Here is a 23,508-nt window from a genome sequence, read left to right on the forward strand (position 1 = left end):
CTCTGCCTTCACATGGCCTTCTTGGCCATCCCACGCATGGCTTTCCAGGACCATTCACAATTACTAAGCAGAATCCCTATTCAAAAACAATCCAAAGGCTAAGAGACTCTTGTCTCTTTCTTTCCGAAGTTTAGCAATAGTATGTGTTTTAAGCCATGTCACTCCATCATTAAGTTCTAGCTGGTTTTGTTAATTTTGTTGTGTTTTGTTTTAAACAAAACCCCCTTCCAGTGTGCCTTTCTTCTGCACTTTCTCCTCCTTGGCCCAGGCAGGAAGCTGCATGGGCAGTCGCTGAAGACATTGTCATGGGTCAGCAAAAGGGTATTATTACTCATAGCCTCCAAAGCAGGCAGCTGCTAGACACAGGGACAGAGCACCAGGGCTATGTTTTGCCTCCCACTGGCTCCCGGTTTCCTCCTGCCAGCCCCCTTCCCTTTCACCCCAGCCTTACGAAGGGGTCTGTAGTCCTCTGGCTTCTACCAGGGAAACCTTTAGTCATGCTTCAGCCCCTCCAGCTGCATTCAGACCTGGAGACGTGTTTCATATTGGCAGCAGACGCTTTGAACACTAGCAACTTGTCTGAGAAATATAACTCACAGAGTCTTTGCAATGACGACTTATTTCCTATCATTATGATGCTGATGGAAAAGAAAGAGCTCTGCCTTCAGCAAGTTAAAAACTATGCCTCTCCCTCCCCTTCTTCCTCCTAGAAGATAAGCTTCCCTTGTCATGCCAGGGCAAGGACCGGTGGGTAGAAGAAAGAGTGGTGAAGATAATTTTGTCCACTGGTCCTCAAGGACCAATTAGGAGGCTCCAACTTCTAACAGACATCAATCTCCTGGGATCTGAGCATCTCGAAGGGTCAGGCTGCTAAAGGTAAAAGAAGCAAGTATCTTGACACTCTTTGTCCAGAGCAGGGTGACTTAGACAGGCCGGGGAACCGAGCTGATGAGGCTGGTCATCAGGGTGGAAAGGACTGGGAAGTGGGATTCCTATCCAAGACGACATCCCTCTAGTGCATCAACCTGTTAAAGCCGGGATGGATTGCTGCTCTCTGCAGTACTCTTTGTGATATGAGATCAGAGTCTCTGCTCTGGGGCAGTCGGAAGGCCCACCTGCTAAGACCTTGTCCTGGGATTTGTACAAGGGAGACAAGAACCACAGGATTATTTCTCTAACAGGAGATGTATGCATGTGCATGGGCTAAAATATGTGTGTGTGTGGGGGGACAGGTAGGCAGGATGGGCAGAGAGAGGTGAAGAGGTAAGGAAGCCCGTTTCAGAAAGACTGGGAAGCTGGAATTGTGGATGCTGGAGAGATGGAAGGCTCCTAACAGTGATCCACAGCTGGGGGATGGCTACCACGGCTGTCCTGATGTGTACCCCAGCTTTCCCTTCACTGACCCGAAACTCACTGCCTCTCCCCTAGCTCAGGAGCAGCGGGGATCCACGGTTCTAGGGCTAACTGTCAGAGCATCAAGAGAGTGAGGTCATGAACGACCAAGAGCTCTGACTCCTCTGAACAAACAGAGGAATTTCTTTCAGGTGAAGCAGCAAGTTGGCTAGAGGGTCTTCTTTAGAGCTCAGGCCCCGAATAGCTCAGTAACCAACCAGTAGGTTCCATGCACTGTGTGAGCAATTGACATGCCACTTCAGAGTCATGAGGATCCCAAGGGCTGGGGAAGAAAAAGGAGGCAAAGGGAGCTTCAGGGTCCCCAACTACACCCGCTCTGAAGCCCAAAGAGAAAATGAAAGGAGCCTAAAGTTCCCAAGATATCCACAAAGCAGGAAATAAGATGGTGGAGCACCATCACTAAGACCCAAAGGCAGAGCTGAGGGTGCTCCCTGGGGCAGAACATCTGCTCAGTATGAAAAGCCCTTGTCTGAGTCTCAGCATGGCAAAAGAAAACAAGGCCTGAGAGAGGAAGATTCTGAGTTGATCCTTGTCAACCAAGGATTTGATGGAGTCAGTGCTGGCTGTGTGAGAACTCACCCTATTTCCCCTTCAACAACATAAAACAAACAAACAAACAAACTATAAACAAACAAAAACATATCTAGGGGTGATATGCCAGCAAAACCAACAGTTCTGAATATTGTGACCACAGAAGGAAACATTACAGAAGGAGCCATGACTCCACTGAAGGGGGAAATCCAGAGGGACAGGGATGAGGTTACTACACCACTGCGTTCCTGACCCTGGGGATCTGTTTCTCCTGCATCAAAGCACACAACCAGATTATGTGACTGAGTGACATTTCCATGTGCACACTGGGTTCATGCCTTCCAATATAGTTCAGTCATTTTAATTTAATTTAATTTTTTACTTATTTACTTTACATTCTGTTCACTGCCCCCCTCCTGGTTACCCCCTCCCACAATTCTACCCCCATTCCTCATCCCCCTTATCGTCTAAGCAGGTGGGGCTCCTCTGGGTATGCCCCCAACCTGGCACTTCACATCTCTGTGAGGCTAGGTGCTTCCTCTCCCACAGAGGCCAAACAAGGCAGGCCAGCTAGAAGAACATAGCCCACCCACATACAGACTACAGCTTTTGGGACAGTCCCTGTTCTGGTTGTTTGGAACCCACATGAAGACCAAGCAACACATCTACTACATATATGTGGGGAGATCTAGGTCCAGCCTGTATATGCTCTTTGGTTGGTGGTTCAGATTCTGAGATTCCCAAGGGTCTAGGTTAGTTGACTCTGTTGGTCTTCCTGTAAAGTTCCTATCCCCTTCAGGGCTCATAATCCTTCCTCCTGTTCTTCCATAAGAGCCCCCAGGCTCCATCCACTGTTTGGCTGTGGGTGTCTGCATCTGTCTGAGTCAGCTCTGGATGGAGTCTCTCAGAGGACGACATGCTCCTGTCTGTAGTTCAGTCTTTTAACTGACCTCTAGTCAGAATCTAGAGATAACTACATTTATGCAACAAAATGCTAACCTTCCAAGTCTTAAGGTAAAGAAAGTAGGTAATATACTATTGTTATACTACATACACACTGTGTGAAATACTATATATCATGTTTATATAGTGCTTTATTTTATAGTTACAGTAGTTACACTTTCAGTTTTTAAACAGAGTCTCATTATGTAGCCCAGGTTGGCCTTGAGCTCTACCAGGCTTGAGTATATATATATATGTATGTATAATTATATATATATATATATATATATATATATATATATATATATATATATAATTATTATACATACTATTTAAAGCATTATATCTTGGTGCTGGAGAGATGGCTTGGTCAGTCCTGGATTCAGTTCCCAGTATATATGTGACAGCTCACAACCATCCATAACTCCATTTCCAGAGTATCCAATGTTCTGGGGACACCAGGCACACATGTGGCACACATACATACGTGCAAGACAATCATGTATGTAAAATATAAAATAAATAAATTGAAAACAATGTAAAAGCATTATATTTTATGTACCATAATAGAATGTAGAATCATACTATAATACAGGATATATAGTTTCCATGATTATTCATTGCAAAATTAGAAATTGGTGAAGAAATGCCATCAAGATGAAAGAGAAAGACCAAGCACTGTGGAGTGTGCCAGCCTGGAATTTTAACACTCAGGAGGCAGAGGCAGGAAAATTCCTGTGAGTTCAAGACCATTGTGAGCCACAATAGTGAGTTCCAAGCCACCTAGGATCTACAGTGAGAAGCTGACTCAAATTCCCAAAAGTGAAAAAGAAAACAGAAAAAAAGATGAAAGAAAAAAGGTTTGAACTTAGAATTTTAATACATATACTAATTGGGATGGGTGAATAATACTACATGTTATAGGGTATGATACATATAATATAGCATATATTATATAATAAATAGCATATACAGTGTCATATAGGATAATGTATAATTGCACCATATATAATACTATATATTATTTTATATATTTTACACTATTAAGATTTAAATTTATATAGTATGTATAAATTTTATATGGTATGTATTATATATTATATAACACTATATACTAAAGATAAATACTAGTAAATATAGGATTATTATTGCTGTTGTTGTTTTGAGACAGGGTCTCACTATGTAGCCCTGGCTGGCTTCAAGTTGGTGATCCCCCTGCTATGATCTCCCTAATGCTGGGATTGCAGGTGTGTGCTACCATGACTGACAGGAATTGGGACTATACGTGGTCGTTCTACACTTCTGACCAGCCTAAGTGAAGCTGCCTAAGGGCTGAATAACTTCTCCCCAGAGATTTGGTGGAGGAGAGCTGAGGAAAGGCTTCTTAGTGGGCACCTGGCTTACTATCTTCTTCCATAGACAACAGACTTAGGTGGGGACCAGAGTGACATGATGCTAAGGAAGGGCCACCCGCTGAAGAAGTCCTGGAAAGAGAACTGCCCATAGTGAGGCACAACACTGACCAAAAGGGAAAGCCTAGACCAGAAGCTTGATGCTGTACTCTTAAAGAGCCTTCAGAAGAGGAGAAGCATTTAGGACCACTGGGTAGGCAGCGGGCTAGACTTTAAAGAAGCCTGGAGAAATGAGACCAGATCCCCCTTGCTTAGAGAATCCATGATCGCTTGAGAGAAGCAGATTCGGGGTAGATAGAAAGTACCTTGGAGCTGCTAGAGAGGGTGCTGGACAAAGGAGAATTGTTTCTTAGCACATTCAATGCACCGGAAATGTGCGAGATCACTGCCATGAGAGCCCACAGGTTTCTGTTCCAGTTGCATAGATACTGATGGGCTGGGTCTGTATCTGTAGCCCCAGCATTCAGGAGGATGGGGAAGGAGACAGTGGGTGGAAGGCTAGCCTAAACTACATACTAAAACCCTCTCTTAAAAGAACAAAAGAAAGAAAAAAAGGAAGGAAGGGAGGAGAGAAGGGATCGGGGAAGAAAGGCCAATCAATGATGATAAAAGGCCTAAGTACTAGAGTCTGTCCAAGGCCTGTAGCCAACAAATAGCCAGCAGGAACTGAGACTTTGTTGGGTCAGTTTAAAATGTGAGTTTCTGCAGGGCTCCAAAGCATGCCAACAAGTCTTGCCTCGTTGAGGAAACAATGTATACAGTTCTGTTCTTGAGCCTGAGTAAGAAACCAGCTCCTCTGAATAGTGCAACACCATCTGAGTGCTTTGACTAGCCCACAGGAATGAACTAGAACTCATGGGTTTACCGCACAGGACTCAGAAAATTCCCACCTGGAAGACATCAAGAGTTTGGGGTCTCCTTTTCCCCAGGTTGGAGCATCAATGGTACCTCTTAAGGACATAGAGAAGGACAACAAGTCTCTGAATCTCAAAGAGATGAGCTGATGCCCAGCATGAGTACAAGGAGGAGAGACACTGGAGTCCTTGCTTTGCACATCCTGAGCCCCGCCTTTGTCCTCCAACCAACCTCAAGCACACATTAATGGCCCTAAGGGTCCATAAGATCCGAGCTAGCCTCCACAGCCCCTTCTGTGTCTCCCTGGGAACTTCTACCTGCATTGAGCTTTCGGGGCAGAGAGGCAGGCAGAGAGGCAGGCAGGCCCAGGAGAATATGTATGTCAGTTAAGGTTTGTCGTTTACACGTGGAGATCATTAACGAGACTTATTTTTAAATTGTAATTGCAAAATGTAAATGCTCCCCAAACTGATGTGTAATTGCTACCCCTCCACCCCAGCCCTTCCCCTCTGCTGCCAGTTTTGCAAGGAGAGAATTAGAGAATAAAAAGGGGGTGGATTATGTAAGCAAAACGATTTTAAAAAAAGAGAGCGAGAGCTAAGAATTTAAGTGAGACAGCTGGCAGCTTCTCTGATTGCCACACTTCCAGCATTAGCTACAAAAATTGTCCTTGCCAATCGCACCCATCCAAGCAATAGTGTCAACTGTGCTTAGTCTTCAGGACACACCATACTGCTGCTCACTCGGAGAGACAATCCAGTGGTGAGTCATTGTGTCCGGGAGTTCAGGGTAGAGCTTGGGTTCATATTTTCCATCTTCTAGGTGGAAGCCCCCATTCTCCCAAAAGACACAGCCACACAGGAATTTTAAGTCAGGCAAACTATCTCCCCATAGGCTAGCAACTCTAAGATGGCACAGGGCACAGGGCACAGGGCACAGGCTGGCCTGAATGGACCTAGCAACAACCTTAGCCAGAAGAGAGTAGGGCTCTAGCAGGCATGGGGAGAGTCACAGTGGCTTTTCTCTTAGTCCTAGAGAAAGTCACTAGACTTGGCTTTAGGAAGCAACACACTCAAACTATCTCAGCATCTCTGCAAGACAGCCCCAGGCTTTCTCTCTGTCTTTTAGGTTCCCCTTCCTTATTCCTCAAAACCTCCCCTGTCCTCTATGTACAATGAACTACAAGTACTGTGTACTCAGGCTCCTAATATCAAAAGAATTGCCAACCATGACTTCAGGGTAATTGCCTCTCAAAATGTAGTTCTGCCTTGACTCAAGTGGATGTCTACTCATAGTAGAGCATGCTGATCTCATCGCGACATCAGTACCCCAGTGCCTGCAGACGCAAAGTGGGACACTCATGGCTGCCTGCTCTTCACTTCTCCGATATCGTCACCTAGGCGTGCCTGTGACTACAAACTACCTGCTTGGGAATCTAGGGAGACCACATTCACTGCCTGTGTTGGCAACTTTCTCCTTTATAAGGGAACAGGCTTTCCTGAGCAACATGGCAATAATTACCACCCCCAAAAGGAAGGCTGATGGGCGGTAAGGATTACAGGGGCCCTGAGACATCATGAAAACATACAAATCCCAGACATTGTCCTTGGGGGTTGTCACTGGATCTCACCGTCACAGATCCAGCCCCAATCATGACACTCAGTAAAGAGAAGGGGGTTGTTTTGGATAACTGGGCTTCTAAATTGCTAACTGTACTGCTACATAAGTCTGTGGGGTCTGAAGGGAGCTAAAAGCTAAAAAACCAAACCAAAACATAAAAAAAAAAAAAAAAAAATCTAGCCAAACAATAAAATCTAAAAAAACTAAACCTCAACAAAACCCACACTCACACCTGCTAGGAAGCTTGGGTGGGAGTTTTCTATTCAAAGTACTCAATACAGTCTAAGGAACTACTTCTCTGAATCCATCAGAAACATCTGGGGTGCAGTTTCCTCCTGACTCGTCAAGTCCTTTGGGGTACATATGTGTGGGTCATCCTCACCTACTCCACAGAATCAGAGTCACTGACTATTAAACTGGCATTTATCACCAACATCCCTGGGGGATTCTTAGGCAACCCTTGCCCCAGATTTCTGCAAGTGATCATCAGCACGGGATGTGTGCAAGGCCCATCCATCCGCACCTCAGAAAACATGAAGTACACAGAGAGAACACAGCATGGGCCTGGCTAGGGAGGTGGCAGAAAGACAGAAAATACAAGCAGTGCTTGCTGTTTAATGCTGTCTATGCTAGCTGTCTGCTCAGGTAACCAATTGGTGCTGGAGGGATTCTGAGGGAAGGACAATGTGTGTGTGTGTGTGTGTGTGTGTGTGTGTGTGTTTCAGCATGTGTCAAAGGACAGAAAAGCATGCCTTACTATTGGAGGATTCCACTGCCTCTGGGATGGTCTTCAGGGGGTCTGCCCCTTCTTCTCACTTCCAGCTGGGCCAGAAACACCCCTAGTCAGCTATAGAGTGAGTACCTGCAGAAGGAAGGAGACAGCGGGTCTCAGGAGGGGCGTGGGCACACAGAAGACTGGGCTCTCCTCCCCAGGACATGCCCTGTGATAGAAACGGTAGATCTCGTTCCTCGGCGTATGACCCCTGTGCAACTGTTGCTAACTCTCTCTCCTCAGTATGGCTACCGAGCCCTGCCTAAATCTTTGTCACACTTGGACTTGCCCTGTGGTTGCCTTTCTGGTTTCCGGACCTCAGGTGGACTACAGCCTCCTGTTCAGCTGTGGAAAGGGCTCTAGGAGTGAATCTGGACACCGAGAGAGTCACTCAACACCTTGTAAGATGGGAACTTAGGGGATGAGGGAGCAGGGTCCAGGTGGTGACTGGCAGGCTTCGGCTAGGGTCTGAAGGAACAACAATTGGGTTAAGACAGGAGGAGCTTGAGGGAAACAGGGAAATGGGGAGAAGTCAACAGACTTGCACCAAAGAAAGACAACCCAGCGCTTAAAAGGAGCCTTGGCTGCCTGCCTTTAAAAGTTATTTTTAGGCTCAAGTGAATTAATTCTGTGAATTAATTTTCGCAATATTTGAAATGAACCATGTCCAAGGCAGAGCCTTGGTGGTCAGCCTCGCCATTTCGTCTTGACATCCCAATCGTTACATCACCTTCTCCTATGCATGAGTTGCTCATTTGACTCCAAGGTTGCTAGGAGCCAGGATGGAGCAGGGGGTCACTCTCAGCTGTAGTTCCAGGGCAGCAGTGGTCAGTGCCTTCAGCTAAGAGCCCCAGCCCTGTCCGTGAGGCACACGCATCTGTAACATCAGTGGCCCCTTCCTAGTTAACACCAACTTAGTAAAAACACATTTGCACCTCAGCAACAAGTGTAATTAACTAGTGGCATGACAGCAGGAGCGGGGGACAAGCAGCCCAGCCTAGGGCTCCAAGAGATAAGGAAGGGTGTGCTAAGATAGGATGAGTCTGAGAGATGTTCCAAGGGTGAACAGGTAGCCCCAGCGTCTTCACTAACAAATGCCCTCTGGCTGGAAACAACCTCCCTGCCTTCTTCACATCCTACACTCCTCTCAAGAAGAGAGAAATACTGAGACACATTTACAGGTCCCTCTGGGCACGGCGAGAGCCACGCAGACAGGCCAGAGAAATCAGCACCAGTGGAGAATGGAGCACTCCTCTCTCATTCCCTCGCCCTGCTCCTCCTCCATGTAACCTTGTCCATGAAGTCTGCAGCAAGCCCCAGGACTGCAAACCTGGGACGGGACGCATGTCCAATTCCTCTTCTCCAAGATACACACAGTTTTCACTCCCTGTCACGATTCCTTCTCATCTCTTCCTCATGAGAGACAAAGGTCATCTCTCCTCCTTTCCGTTCCCAGCAGCAAGACCTAGACAGGGCCATCCTCCCTGGCCACAGTTGTCATAGCCTTTCCTGGTACAGACCATCAGCCCTCAGGGCATCCATGCCAGTGACTTATCTATACGCAGTGAGCATTCACGGCCTTTCATGGGCCACCACCAGTATACCTGATGGTTTCTTGCCCTGGGAGACACTCAGGAGAGTTCTAGTGAGTACATGGGTCCCTGTCTTTTTAGATTCATCCTCCTCTGCATACCCAGGGGTCCACTCTTTCCACCCAATCATGACCATTCCCCTGTGCCACACCTGGCCCACAGCCTCTCAATACTCCCATTCTATATTTCCACCTGATAAGACCCTATCTATTCTTCAGTGCTCATCTCAATCAGGTAGCTGGCTGAAAGTTTTCCTTCCTCTGTGTTTCCAAGTATGCTGCTGCTGCTTGTCATTCTCTGGAAGCACTTGCTGTGTTCTCTTACGCTATGGTTACTTCACATTTCTGTCATCTCTTTCCAAACTGTGAACCCTTCATAGCCAGGAAGCACATCTTAAAAGTTTCTCAGTCTCTAAATTACCTTCATTGAAAAATACCTTATTTAATTCTTTTTTTTTTTTTTTTAAGATTTATTTATGAATGCACTGTCAATTTCTTCAGACACATCAGAAGAGGGCACCAAATCCCATTACAGTTGGTTGTGAGCCATTATGTGGTTGTTGGGAATTGAACCCAGGACCTGTGGAAGAACAGTCAGTGCTCTTAACCGCTGAGCCACCTCTCTAGTCCCTTTATTTAGTTCATAAAGATAATATTAGAAGTAATGTGTTATTGCCTTTAACAAAACATACACTTATTATAGAAAATGCATACATATATAGAAAATACATACATAAATAAGAGGAGTAAAGTTGTTATTGTAATGCTCTAATATGATGGCCACGTTTGATATTTGAAATAAGATGCTTGTTTCTTAAAATAATACCATATTATGCAGACAATTTTGTATTTGACAATATAGTACATACACTTTTATATAAGGGAATTAATCATGATCATCAATTTGTTGTTTTTGAGACAGAATTTCTCTGTGTAGCTCCTGGAATTTGCTCTGTAGACCAGGCTGGACTCTAACTCAGAGACCTGCCTGCCTCTGCTTCCTGAGTTCTAGGATTAAAGGTGTGTGCAGCAACTCCCAACTGGATTCCATTATTTTAATAGCTATATGGCATTACATTTTATAAATGGGCTATAAATTTTCATCTAAATTTTTATTCTATTTAGATTATTTCCAGTTTTGCTATCATCAACAAGTAGTGATCATTCTTGCTAGCTGACTTGTACTCCAGGCCTGATCATTTTCCTGGGGTAAGTTTTGGAATTGCCAAGTCCAAAGATGCATTCACTTAAAGAACCTCCACAGAATCTCAACAGGAGTGTCATTCCTATTCCTGTCCTACTAGCAGCATATGAGAAACACCTTTTTCCTTGCCAAGTAGTTGTTCTCATTTTCTCAATGTGGCTAATGAGGCTTAGGAAAGTCAGACATGGGTGTGCTTGTGCCCAATCTTGTAGCATTTCCTTATCCTGACCTCTTTGTTCTTGCCTGTCTTGCCAATGCAAAGAGAACACTTACAGTTGCCAGTGTTCTTTTCCGCAGAAGGGAAGGCAGAGGTGGACATGCCTAGAGGGCCATAATAGAGCCTGACCAACGTCGTCCACCCCATCAAGTCTTCCACGTCTCTGAGGCTGATATGGCAGATGGGAGAACTGTTATGAGGCACTGTTTATGATACCCCCTCCCCTCTTCTGGGAAGGTGCAAATTGCTTCAGTTTAGCCTGTGTATTAAGACTCTACCATGTGCCTGGGCCTGAGCCCAAAGAAGAGTCAATCAATCTCCAATCTCTCCTTTTCCTCTCCCCACTCCAACCTTCTCATTCCTTCCTCCCACACCACCTTTCTTTTTCTCTTCCTGTCCTGAAGATTTCATATTCCAGTGGGAGAATCAATGGATAGGAAGTACCGTAAACTGCCATGTATGTTTGACAATGCTCTGTGCTGCTGCTTCATCATCCCCTCCTCTGGCAAGCACATGGAGGTGAGGTCAGGGTCAGGGCTAGGTTCAGAGCTAGGCAAGGCAAGGCAAGAAGCCCTGCCTGTTTCCCATGTCCCTCGGCCTCTGTCTCTCACCCAGCTCTTTATGGCCCTAGAGAGTGTGTGTGTATATGAGTGGGGAAGAGCTCCCTCCCGAGGTCCCGCTGTAGTCCTAAGGCTTCTGGTTTCAGCCCCATGCACCCTCAGGTGACGCCGGGCTTCCTTGGATGGGCTTCAGACCAGCACTAGTCAAAAGAAGCCCACCGGCCTCCCGCTCCACTCTGGGATTAATAAAATGCACATTAGTGAGAGGAAGAATGATCAGAGGTGACACCAGCATGCCCCCGCGGGGGACACTGCTTCGGGGCTACAATATACATAGATTTCTCCGTTCCCAGAACTGACAAGCAGCTATCTCCACTTGTTTCCCTGCCGCCCACAGAAAGCTCGGAGGCAGAAATATAGCCTGTAATCTCCTTTCTGTCACTGACAGTGATTCCTCTGAGCGTAAGAAGGGCAGCTCACATGTCAGAAAGCTCCGAGGAAGATGAAAGACAGTAACAGGATGGAAGGGAGAAAGAAGCTGCAGATGTGCGGCTGCCATCCTTCCTAACACCACCTCAGCTACCAGTGTGTTCCTGTTCCACAGGACAAAGATCTCTACCACGCTATTCTTCACTATTCAAAGTCTTCCTCCTTTAACTGGCACCCTGGGACAATACTGCCTGATACTGGGCTGGAGCTGGACAAACAGCCTGAGAGTCAGGGTTAAGTCATGGAGACAGACTGAAGGACACCCAGAGAACTGAGCCCCGTGTGACCCGATGTGAAAATCCAGATGTTTAGGAGACAAGGAAGGAATCAGAGTTTCAATTGGAAGATAAAGCCCCTTTCGTCCCTGCTACCTCCTCCAAACAATGGAGTGCAGCTTGCAGCGCCTTCACTGCACTGGGCCCTTTCTGGCTGCCCAAGTTCATCTTAGCTGGACTTCCTCTGGCTAGGAGGGCAACTTCCTCAGAGAATGCCTTTATCAGTTTTGTACTTGGGTGTTTTGCAGATAAGCAGGACAGGAATATAGACAGCTTCTGGACCTTCAAGAGCATGGATTGTAGCCTGGGAGCAGATGTGCTCCTTGGGAGTTTATCATATTCAGTTCACCATGTCTCTTCTGGGCAGACCCCCAACAGCTTTCCAAGGCCAAAAAGATGAAACTCTTAGATATTTTAAGCTCTTGTCCTTCATTCTCAGTGTGAACCATGTCCTCTGACCCAAGTCCCAGAACTTCTGGACTTGAACCTTGGTACCAGATGAGAGAAGCTGCCACTATCCAACACCTAATACACACACACACACACACACACACACACACACACACACACACACACACACACTAGCCTGTACACCCTGTTTCCTGGTAAAGAACCCACTGCTTCCTGTTTTTCTGCCTCTAGCACCTACCAATCCCTAAGGCTAGTTCCAGACTAATCCCTCCACAGGTGAAGATCTGTTCCATCTGTCTGTCTGTCTGTCTGTCTGTCCATCCATCCATCATGAACCCTTAACCTTACTGTTTCTCCTGAACTTCAGCTCTTTAAGTTAAATAAAATTTCCTTGACGGCGTTATGAACCTGGGTCTTTATTTCTTGTACTCCCTCTGTGCACGCCTAGGTGAGCCTGTGTAGATCTTTCGAACTATCATTCTTGTCACACAGAGAGGAGACATTGCTAGAAAATATTAACTCAGATCAATGCTTGATCATTTCAGTGAAGAGTTCGCCAACTTAGTTATTAGTATTCACTGCTGAAGACATTGCAAATTCTCTGTATTTACTGATGTCCCAGAACTGAGCGCTTTTGACGGAGGATGAGTTCACATGCTTCCTGCACTCTCCGAGTGTGAGAAAACTGGCACAGACAAGTGTTGCCAGTCAAACACGGATCCAATGGCAGGTCTCATCCTCCTGTGTAACCTGAATATTCTCCACCGTAATGTAATAAAGTTTCCTATTTCTGTAAAATAGGAACTGCAATGCCTAACTCATGGGGTGGGTCTGAGGATGTTACGCTACCATATCACATATACACATACATGGTGTGTTTCGTGGGCAGTAAAGGGTATGCTTAGACATTGTTTAGTTAAAAATAAAAATCTACCATCTTTCAAGAGTCAGCTCTTCACGTTTGTCATCTATCACTATTTGCCCTGTATTATAGTTACACTGACCACACAGGTGATTTTTGTTTTAGTATAGAAATGACATAACCTAAAATTATGGGGTTTGTTCTGCTTGGTTTTGTTGTTACCACTGCTGTTCTTTGATTTAGGTTTCTAAATCTCAATTTTTGAAATGGTTTCCCTATACTAATCATGTATTTTCAGAGTCAATATGTTTAACGGAAGTAGGAAAAGAAGTATTAAACTCCAGAGATGCACTGCTCATGTAATAATCTGAATTTGTTTAAATTCTTGCCAATCATAACTGCCTGCATCTGATTTGGTAACTCTCTCAATGTGTTCCTGTAAGTCACTTATATGTATATTTTTAGACTCGGTCACTATTTTATACTATAACTATTCATGCTATAAATGAGATTGAAGCTCAACCGCCCACCTGCCCACCTGTACCTTTGTCCACCTGGCCACCTGCCCCTCTGTCCACCTGTCTACCTGTACAGTGGCCCTCTGTCCACTTATACGCATGCTCCTTGGTCCACCCGTCCCTCTGCCCACCTGCACCTTTGTCTACCTGCCCACCTGTCCTTCTGTCCATCTGCCCCTCTGTCCACCTGCTCACCTGAACACATGCCGCTCTGTCTACCTACCCCTCTATCCACCTTCTCACCTTTAGATATGCCACTCTGTCCACCTGCCCACCTGAACACATGCCTCTCTATCCACCTGCCCTTCTGTCCACCTGCTCACCTGTCCCTCTGTCCACATGCCCCTCTGTTCACTTGCCCCCTAGCTAGGGAAAAGATGTCAAGAAGCAAAGCTTCCTCTCTACCTCACTTGGGAAATAAACAAGAAGAATTTTTCTTCTCGTCATTTGGTAAGTCCATGACATTTCGTTTGACAAAGGATGTAGGGAAAGCCTCTCCAGGGACTAGTTTTGGGACCAAGCTCTGATAATATTGCTTTATTGAAAAGGGATGCCAGGAACTGATCTCTGGATGGCCTTTACATGAAATAATTTATGCAGGAAAAAAAGGAAACGTGTATTTTTAAAGACACACACATTGATCTACACATAGTCACAATGTCAATGGTAAGGACAGCACTCACGCATGTGCACATGTGTGTGGACGTGTGCACGTGCGCGCACGCGTGTGCACACACACATATACACACAGAGAAAGAGAGAGAGAGAGAGAGAGAGAGAGAGAGAAAGAGAGAGAGATTTTAGATTCTTTCCCCAAACATATAAACACACAGATTCTTATTCATGTTTATGCCCGTAGCCACACGCAACAAAAAGGCAAAGGACTCCAAGTCAGGGGATATACAGCCTACATGCATGCTCACTTGCTACCCACACAAATGCCCACTTGTTAAGCAGTGGCTTTCCCTTCTATTATACCCTCTGGGGAAAACTGCAATTTTCCCCACACATGACAATCTCAGTCATTAAGGAATGCACAAGAATTGTGTCATCGAAGAGATTAATTTCTCTGTGCCTTCTTGCCTTGCCCAAGTCAGGGCCCTGCTTCCTCCTGTGCGACCACACTTGTGGGAGCTGGCGCCAACCAGAAGACCTGCTGCCCAAGGCACAGGTCCGTCCACTCTGGAGGTTTCATACCCTGAGCCTCATTGTGACCTTTTCTGAGGAAAGCTGAGGAAGGATAAAAAGAAAGGGAAATGAAATGTCCATAAAACTTTCATTCAGATGCCACTCAGTAATAGAAGGGACACAGAAGGATGCACTTAAAATGCCTTGCTCTCCAAGCTGCTTGCAAAGGGCTGGATTGGCAGGGACCTGGAAACCAGGTATTCTCTTTCCGCCGTGGAGAATTTTGACTTGGGCTCAAGTACAGCCCAGGATGCCTGTTCTTGTAGAATGAGCCCATGAAAACACAAAGAGGCCAGAAACTGCACCAGGATTAGCACGTATTAACACTACACTGCCCTGGGCCCTGGTTTCTCCTTATGTCAATAAGAAGGCTAGAAGTGGATGGTTGCTTCCATCATGACCTTGCCACATTAGTAAGACTTTCCAAACTTCCATATCCTCTAGACCACTTATGCATTCCAAAGTATGTCCAGTCACGTCCATAGGCTTTTTGTGTAAGTTGTACAGTAGGTGTAAGGGTGGTAGTGCTACAATCAATACTTCCAGTAAACAGACAGGGAAATCAAAACCGAGACCTAATTGTCTTGGTTAAGGTCATAGAAAGAATCAGCATTGATTCAATCTCCATGGGGTAACTTACCATTTAAAACAGCAACACAATGTTGTGAAAGCCCTAGAGTTTGCACTAATAATTTTTTCTTATTTTGTAGGTCATATTGGTTGAATAATAATTGAATTGTGTGTGGCTTAGGATAGAAGCCCTGGGAAAAATGGCCCTTCCTTTGGGGAAAAAGGTCGAGTCCTCTTTTGGCTATTAGAGAAGGAAGCTAATATTCAGTTACGCAACAGGTGTTTGCGGAGTGCCTGCTTTGTCTGAGGAACTCTTCGGGATTGTGGCATGAAGCGATTAAAAAAAACCCAGCATTTATGAGGCTTGTACTTGATTGAGAGAGAGGTAGGAGCAGTGAAGGTAGTCACGTGACAACAAATGAGGTTTATAAATAAAATACCAAGTCAGATGACAGCACAGGCAGAAGAAAGGTAAAGGAAGGAGAGTGAGAGACTCAGCAGGCCCTCATCGAGACTGTAGAGGAGGGGGAGGGGAGATGGGGGGGGATGAGAGAGGAGAGAGGCAAGGGCGGATGATTGAGAGGAAAGGTGGATGTAGTGGCTTGAATGAGAAATGTTCCTCATAGTCTCGGACTTTTCATTCTTGGTCCTCTGCTGATAGTGCAGATTGCCTTTTTATGCTTTGTCCTTGTGGTTAAAGACATAAGCTCTTAGCTTGCTGGTCCTGCTGCCAGGCCATCCATCTGGGATGGACTCCTATCCCTCTGGATCTGTAAGCACAAATAAACTCTACAAACTGCCTTGGGCCTTCCTTGGTCATAGTGTTTTATCACAGAGGCCAAAAAGTATGAAATACAACTAATGACTATGATCAAAGCTCACTATTTGCACATATGAAAACGCCATGATGAAACCCTGTCTTCTTTTCACCACTAGGACCGAACCCAGAGCCTCACACAAACTAAGTCAAACCGTTGGCCACTGGACTATATCCCCAGCTCGCTTTTTTGCTTCTTTTAAATGCTGAGGTCTAACCTTGAGTGATGGGTGAATGCCTTTAATTTCAGCACTTGGGAGGCAGAGGCAGGCAGGCCTCTGTGAGTTCATGGTCCACATGGCAAGCTCCAGGACATCCAGGGATACACAGTAAGACCCTGTCTCAAAGAAGGAGGAGGAGGAGGAGGAGGAGGAAGAAGAAGAGGAAGAGAGAGACTTGGTCTTATTATGTTCCCCAGGCTAGCTTTGAACCAGCTCAGGCAGCCTTTGGATTTGTTGTCTCCATGCTACAGCCTCCCACAGGAGCTGAGATTATAGCTCTGACAAAATGGCATCAACTGGCTAAAATCCCTATTTTGCATAATTATATACTAGCAAGGGCCAAGGAAGTAGAGCACTTGTTTAGAATGTATAAGGCCTTGGCTTTGATCACCGCACCTCCAAAAACCAAATATTAACAAATGCTAATTTTTAAAAAGGAAAAAAAAAAAAGTAAGTCCTTCCAGTAACTTTAAAATGGGAAAATAGGCCAGAATCTGAGAGACCAAGAAATATAAAATTCAGCTGAAAGGAGAAAAGAAGGAATCTGTAGGGAAACAGGCCCGGGGGCAAGATGTCTGCTAGACTATAGAGGAGAGAATAGACAAGGGAAACCTTCCCTGCTGGGATAAGCGGAGGAAGTTTCTAATTCTCTCTGTGCAGAGTTTAACATATTCCTTCTCCATCCATATCAGGTGTCCCTCTGGCATCTCCTCAGGCTATGGACTAAGGGCAGGTAGGTGAAGTGCTTGCCTGAGGCACAGAGTTCATGAGACACCAAAAGAGCAGGAATGGAGCAAGGCCAGCAGCTGAGGCCAAGTCTTGCCTACTCTCACTGAGGCTAAAGGAAAATCCGTAGCACTGTCCCCACTTCCCGTATACAAGTATCAAGCTACTACATTGTGCCCGATAAACGTGTACACATACGTCGATTTCTGATAGTTTGCTTATCGTGCATGTATGTCATTGGTTTTTATTTTTCATTTTAAAAACAATTGCATTAAAATATTATTTCGCTCGATGATTGAGTTTTGACGGTCTCCTTAAATTTTATGTTCCAGTCTAGGCATGAACCTATGCAACAGCTTTGCTTGGGGAGGAACAGGAGGCGCCACAGCCACAAATGGCACCAACACGGGGAGATTGAAGTCCTGTATGGAAGACAGAGAAAGGGGGCCAGGATTCTTTCCTAGGATAGGACCTTGAGGCATAGACAGGAGGTTCCAGACACTTTTTTCTTCTCTGCGACTCTTGAGAAGCTGAGCTTTCTGTAGTGAAGAGGAACTCTCATGTTTATCTACTGGAATGTTCACTAGGAAGATGATCACTCTGGAGAGGAACATACAGGTGAAGCTAATGTGTCTTAAAGCCCTGCCACGAAGCATCCACTGGGACGATCAATCAGAAAGGGCATTCTGCACCCTTAGAGGTTAGAGAAATTTGGAATTTAAGGAACATTCCTGAGAGAGGAACACCAGCAACCTCATGTGTCACCAAGGGAGGGCTTGGGTCCCAAACCAGCCAGTCCTTTTTCCTGTAGAGCTCACTGCTTCCCTCCAGGGTCCTCTGAACACCAGTATCAAATCATAGGGCCTCCAGTGATGATCCTTCCCTTGCCCTTATTAAAAATAAGATATATCTTGAGCATATACGTGTTTGGAACTTTTTGTAACACAGCTCCTAGCTAACTTTCAGGCTTATTTCTTATGACTCTCCTTCAGGTACCAAGTGGGGCTGAGCTGGCAAGTTACACTGCTACCGTCTCAATGTGCCCTGCACAATTCCTGGTGAAACGTCATCCCATTGTGATGACATCAAAAGGTAGGGACTTGTAGGGAGTCACAAGGGCCCCCCCCTCATGGATGGGATCATACCCATATACAAGGTTAGCAGGCACTCCCTGGCTCTTCCAATCAAGCAAGCATTATCTACAGAGTGAACCCTCACTGAATCAGCAGGCATTTTGGTCTTGGATTTCCAGCCTCTAGAACTGGGAGATGTATATTCTTGTTAATAAACACCAGGACTAAGATGGCCAAATAGACCAAAGCGTACACTCACAGGCTAAACCAGAGACTGCTTGTTTTTGTGAACATAGTTTTATTTGAGTCTAGCCACACCCATTTGTTGACCGCTGCCCACTATAGGGCATAGCTGAGTCCAGCAGTTGTACAAAGACAGCTGAAAAATTGCAAGAGTGAGAAGCCCTGGAATAACTACTGTCTGAGTCTTTGCAGGTCTGCTGACCCTGGTCTAGGTTAGGGTTCAGATACATTCTTGTCCTCCTATATAGCCTCTGCTCCCTGATTCCACCAAGCCCGTGTTCCCAGGCTGGGTCTGTTCTTCCCACGCTCTCTTTCATAGCTGCTCATTCTGTAAGAACTCAGCTTAAATGTTATTCTGCGATGCCTCCTAAATTCCTGCAAAAAAAAAAAAAAAAAACAAAAAAAAACAACAAAAAAAAAACCTCCTGCACCCTTTAAAGCCATGCATGTTATAGTGACCACATCATTCATCTGTCAGACTAGAATAATTTTCAGAATGAGAAAGAGCATGATTGATTATAATTACACAGGTTTCCATTGAGAACATTCCTGACAAAGCAGGTCACATGGGCCCATCTCTTAGTGCCTGTTTCTTTCTGCCTTTGAAGGAAGAAATGGGTTACCGAGCCTAACTACCTGCAAGCAGCAGCAAGCTTAAGGATAAGGAGAATGGTTGGCCTGTTTTTTTTTTTTTTTTTTTTTTTTTTTTTTTTTTTTTTTTTTTTTGTTTTCTTTTCTTTTCCTTTCTTTTGAGAAAGGGTCTCCCTTTGTAGCCTAGCGTGGTCTCAGATCTGTAATTTTCCTGCCTTAGCTTCTCATGTACTGGGATTACAGATATGTACCACCTGTCTGGCTTTTTACAAGGAAATTCTAACCCTTAGAGTATACTTGTATGAAAACACAACCAATGAATACTTGTTAAAATAAAAGAAAACAGGGTGCTTTCCCAAAGCTAGACATGACACTTTCTTGGACAGGCGCATGCTGGAATATGAGCAGGTGTAGGAGCCACTAACTCAGTGGAGCGAAATTTACAGCGAGTGGCCATCTAGTGCTGATAAACATGACTTGCCCAGAACCACAGACCACCATGTGCTTGAGACACCCTGGGTAATTCCTGGTTCCCCTCAGCTCTCCCTCAACTTCCTCTCAGCCCTGCCAATCCTCTCAGCAGCTTGTCCTCCTAACATCTGCTCTCCTGGATGCTGGGACCCATGTCCTGCTTTCAGGGTCCCCATAGGCATCAAAGTACTGGGCTAACAATGGCCAAAGCAGTCATAAGAGCTTGACTGGCTGCTCACTATGTTAGGAAAGAGCCAATTCAAGGACTCCGGCTTATTTTTGTGAGCTCTGAGCGAAGGCTGAATGCAGGGTGATGAGAATTTAGATATGCATCTCCCTTCATAAAACTCCAGCACATTCTATAGGCTTCTGCTCACTAAAATAAGAGATAGGAGACAGCAAGGGACAGCAATGACCCATTTAACATTCTTGGCACTCCCCCATCTGTTCTCTGCTGAACAGCTAGAGACATCTTTTTGAAGTGCAAATCTTATTCTACTATATCCTCATCCTTTCTGGGTCTCAAACACACTACTGGTTTCCCATTACTCTTGACATCCCACATCCTTAGGATGCCCACGAGAGTCAATGCAGCCTGTCCCTGCCTGTCTCTCCAGCCTCGCCTAGCTCATTCTCTGCACTTCAGGTACAGAGAATGGTCTTTGGTCCTTCTAAATGGATGTGCTTCTTTCCACCACAGGGCCTTTGCACAGGCTCTCACACACAGATTAAGGCTCAAGAAGCTCTTGTTCACCCTTCAGACCACACAGGATCCTTTCCCTTTATTGTATTTCCCAATTGAGTTGGAGAACTTGCTTAAGTTTGTAATTATACACTAAGTTGTATGAGGCCCGTTCTCCCCAATAGCCTAAAAATTCTATATGGGCTGAGACCCAGGATTTTTGTTAATCCACCCAGAATTCCCAGCATCTGCTAATATTAAAAATATTAGGGGCTGGAATACAGTTCTGTTGGTAGAGTTGTTGCCCAGTATGCCTGGAGACCCGGACTCAGTCTCTGGCACTCCGTAAACCAGGCTTGCTGGCACACATCCAAAATCCCAGCACTTGAGAGATGAAGGCAGGAGTATCAGAAGTTCAAAGCCACCCTCAGCTATACAACCAAGCTAGCCTGTCTCAAGGAGGAAAAGGCAGTTGACAAGATAGACTCCATTAATGGGAAAAGAGCAGAGTAGCCACCCCGACCTTTTCTCAGATTGACAGAAAAGGAGGTAGGGCTGCCTACCTGTTTCTCCTCGTCCTCGTCCTTCAGTTTTCTCTTCTTTTTTACAAAGTTGTCTTTAAAAGCCTAGTGCACGGACGGCCACAAGAAGGAGTTTACACAAGTACAGGCATCGGCTGCAAGTTCACATATTAAGGGAATCAAATTAGGCAGACCTAGTTGAAGGCAAATGGACCATGGATGAATAGGGTGAGCTGGTAGCAGCCAGCCGGGACAGGGGTTCACAGCCACTCTTGGCTCTCCTGTCAGCCTTCCCATAGCACTGATGGCTCACTGAGGACAGAGAGGAGCCCTCTCCACCTCTCTCTTTCCCTTCTTTCTTCCATGGTTTGAAAGTTCCCCTCTAAAATGCTCATGAAATTCTTCTGCTACTGTTCAGTACTACAGAGCCGGATGTGCAAAGTGCTCAGGGCAGGAGGATTCTGCTCTCACAACTGGACTCATGGTGCAGTCTGGAGGTTTTGCATTTTGTTTTGGTTTTGTCGTGGTGGTGGTGGTAGTGGTGGTGGTAGTGGTGGTGGTGGTGGTGGTGATGGTGGTGGTGGTGGTGGTGGTGGTTTTTGTCACTGGAATGGGTTCCTGCTAAAATGAATGAGTTTGGCTGATTTCTTTCTTGCCCTTCTGTCTCATGATGATGATCCCAAGAAGAGCCTTACTCTAGGACTTCTCATGCTCCAGAACTGTGAGAGGACATTGACATGCACCATACACAACACACACACACACATCACATTACATACCACATGCATTACAAACCACACTCATAGATATACACACACCATGCATACCATATATAACAAATACCTAACATACACACACACACACACACTTACTATTCAATGTGTAGTATTCTGTTATCACAATGTGCACACAAAAAAGTCTCTTTCCCTGTTCCTTCTGTGCCTTCCTTGGCTGACTCATTTCTGTATTAGTGTATTCTTTTACACCTTGCTCCCGCCCCAAACCAAGTTCCTTGAGGACAGATACTGTGCTTTCCATGTTCTACATCCCCAGGTATGGGGTTTTTCATAAGTGAGAAAGACTGTAGACTTATGATCTTGCTCAAAGATTAATGCAAAGACCCCTTCCAAAGGTATAGAGCCAGAGAGTAACTTTCAACTCTAGATAAGGTGCAGCACCAGGAAGCCACAGGGCATAGCCTCTCCAGCTGTGCAGAAAAAACATCCTCTGAGACCAACATCTGCCCAACACTGAGACCTTCTAAACTCAGTCCACGTGGGGACCAAGAGGAAGCCAGCTCCTTGGTTAGCTCATAGGAAGCAAGGGGAGCCAGTTAGCTCACCCTCTCAGGTCTGGAGACACATTTAAAGCCCCCGTGTTCACCTAGACTTACGTTGCCCCAGCCCAACACCAGAGCAGCCTGGCAGCTGCACTCTTAAATAAGATTGAGCAGAAAAGCTCTATCAAGTTTCAGCAGGGTAAAAACAAAACGGCTCTCACCTGACTGCAGCCTAGCTGAGCCATGTACCACAAGAAGGCTTTTCTGCACTGGGCCAATACATAACAGAGAATCCAGTGCCCTAGGTAGGTACTGCAGGCTGCCCGCCCCCGCAGGATGGTGAGGCAACCCCCCCAGGTCAGGAGCACAGGGATTAATAATGCATCAATTTTAATGCAGGGAGAGGATTTTTTTTTTTTTCTGCTTCACAAACAGCAAAGTGAATGTTTGAGCATCCCAGCAGGGGGTTAATGAGGACTCTGATTAGTTATTCGGGTTTCTCCACACTGCCTCCATCCATCCTGCTAGGGAGGACAGGCAGGCAGCAGGGAGGGAGGGCTGCTTGCAGAAGGCCTACAATAACACGTGGCTTGTTTCTGTGCAGGTTTCAACTGGAAACCGCAGGCTCACTCCACCAGCCCCTCGCCAACACACACACACACACACACACACACACACACACACACACACACACCAGAACCCCAAACTGGAAAGGTCCTTGGAGATGACTTGGTCAAGCAAATTGGAAGTCCAGAGAGACTTGATTCTCCAGGACCCTCCAAGGGAGCAGTGATAGCCCCCTACCCCACTCCCAAGACCCAGCCTGCTTGGCTTTTCCTGCTACTTGTAGTTGCCTCTCAAGCTCCGTGTTCAAACCCAAGGGAAGGTTCTGTGTTTCCCTGGGGAAGGCCAAAGAAACCCCTGCAAGGATAAGCCCATGCCCAGCTAATGCTGTCAGTGGAGTGGTGCTTGAGTAGAGTCCTTAATGGAAAAAAATCTCTGCCCCTAGCCCAGGTGAGTTGCCTGGTGCAAGATAGGATAGGGCATCGAAACCATAGATAAGAAGGCTCCTGAGAAGTGGGGGTGCAAGCACCCCCAAGGCTGGAGCTTTGCTCTGGGCACTTACCCCACCCCTGAGCAGCTGTCATCCGGGCTTTCTACAAACAATCTGGGTCCCCTCCTGTTGACCCTAGGTCACAGATGAATCCTGCTCAGCTAGCCCCCAAAGCACAGGGCACAGCGGAGGAGTAAAAGCACTCGGAGAAACAGCATGCTCTCCGGGAAACTGCCAGGCCATAGAGTTTCCCACATTTTGATCAGAGGAGTTCCAAGTGAGAGCTTGCTAGTTCCCACCCACCCCAGTTCCCAGACTATCTGCTGCAGCCAGGACCCAGATCTGAAACAGCTTTTGTGTCACCACAAGCAAATGCCATCACAGTGAGGACCTTTTCCTG

The 23,508-nt window shown here is 45.9% G+C and overlaps 1 protein-coding gene across 4 annotated transcripts in view; it reads right to left on the reverse strand.

The window, feature by feature from the left end:
* The window catches only part of Pknox2 (PBX/knotted 1 homeobox 2), a 261,265-nt gene that overhangs the window by 87,996 nt on the left and 149,761 nt on the right, over nucleotides 1-23,508 (reverse strand). For 3 of the 4 annotated variants that reach the window (XM_021207267.2, XM_029543247.1, XM_029543246.1), the window contains one exon: nucleotides 7,531-7,635. The exons of the other annotated variant lie outside the window; for it this stretch is intronic. The gene's annotated coding sequence lies outside the window, so the exon portion shown is untranslated. The remainder of the gene's footprint in view (nucleotides 1-7,530; nucleotides 7,636-23,508) is intronic. 4 annotated transcript variants of the gene reach the window in all.

The sequence above is a fragment of the Mus pahari genome, chromosome 10, assembly GCF_900095145.1.
Source record: "Mus pahari chromosome 10, PAHARI_EIJ_v1.1, whole genome shotgun sequence".
In the NCBI taxonomy this organism is placed as follows: domain Eukaryota; kingdom Metazoa; phylum Chordata; class Mammalia; order Rodentia; family Muridae; genus Mus; species Mus pahari.